General features: G+C 45.7%; 1 long non-coding RNA gene across 1 annotated transcript; it reads left to right on the forward strand.

The window, feature by feature from the left end:
• The first annotated feature begins 309 nt into the window (after positions 1 to 309).
• On the forward strand, positions 310 to 979 carry LOC143413177 (uncharacterized). Its single transcript, XR_013093793.1, has 2 exons — positions 310 to 741; positions 833 to 979. It is a non-coding gene; the product is annotated as an uncharacterized LOC143413177 (long non-coding RNA).
• The last annotated feature ends 298 nt before the right edge of the window (positions 980 to 1,277 follow it).

The following is a 1,277-nucleotide window of genomic DNA, read 5'->3' on the forward strand; positions in this document are numbered from 1 at the left end:
CGACACCTTAAAGGCCGGTCCGTGAAAATATTGTCGGGCATAAACTGGTCCGTGGCGCAAAAAAGGTTGGAGACCGCTGATTAAGAGGACCCGAGGGAAGCTCGGAAAGCTAAGCAGAAGTTATTTGGAGAGTGACTGCCGTTGGTTGAAAAGAGAGTTTAAAAAAAAAAAAACTTCAGTGGTGTTGCACACTATTTTATATTATTTTTTAAAGTCATTGTTAACCCTTTAAAGCCGGTCAGAGCAGCACGCTCCGTTTTGCGTAACTATTTTTAAATCCCTGTAGAACCTGAACCGTGTTGTCATGGTCCGGGTGTGTGCCAGTGTGTCTCCCTACGAGCCGGCGTCTCCACCCCTGGGAGGGGCCTCAGTGTTTTTGCTGATCGTTGACATCTGTGGGTAATTAGCCGGGGGACTCATAAGGCCAGCGTTCTCAATCTCTCTTCGCCAGATTCTCTGCTAAACATCAGTCAGTGCAGGCCACCACCATAATTTCCTTACGTGTTTTTTTTGTGAATCACCTTTGCTTCACTGTATGTTTGTTTTTTGTGCGCCTCCCTTTTTCAGCTACACCTAACTGTTAAACCCCTGGCGAAGAGCTTCTACTTGGATGCTGGACCTTCTGGCAGTCCCTCAGGCTACCACCAAAACTACCTACCTGCCTCTCTGCCTCCACGCCAGGAGTTTTTGGATTTACACACCCGGATTACTCCCCCTCCATGTCATCTCCGACCTCCGTTGGCAAGTACACAGTACGAAGGAGGATTTTGAGCCAAACAACATATTCATATGCCTCCTTATCTATGTTTTGAACATTTGCATTCTGTTACAGTGACCCCGACCTTTTCCTGGACCTTTTGTGACTTGCTTTCCAGTCCAATCCCCGGACCCGGACCAGATCATTATTTAGTTAACGTCTACGCTCACCTTTTGTTTATGAATATTTTGTGTGCACATTAAACATTATTCTTAAAATATATTTACGAGCTGTTCGGCGTCTTGCGTTTGAGTCCTGTCACTCGTCTGAAACGGTCCCGGCCGTAACACGTGTAAGCTAGCGCAATAATTTGTTTTGCATATGAAACCGGAGGAGTTGTACTTACATCTGATGCCATCAGCTTGTCCTCGGTCACGGTTTCGTTCCACATATAGCTTTGCAAAAATTGCATAAAAAGCGCTTGCAGGAACAAAAACATAATATTCCAGAAACACGCTTTGCCGTTCCTATCAGCTGTTCGTAACACTTCCCACAGTGAAATGATGCACATGCTGTTTTC

This window comes from Maylandia zebra, linkage group LG17, assembly GCF_041146795.1.
Source record: "Maylandia zebra isolate NMK-2024a linkage group LG17, Mzebra_GT3a, whole genome shotgun sequence".
NCBI classification, from domain to species: domain Eukaryota; kingdom Metazoa; phylum Chordata; class Actinopteri; order Cichliformes; family Cichlidae; genus Maylandia; species Maylandia zebra.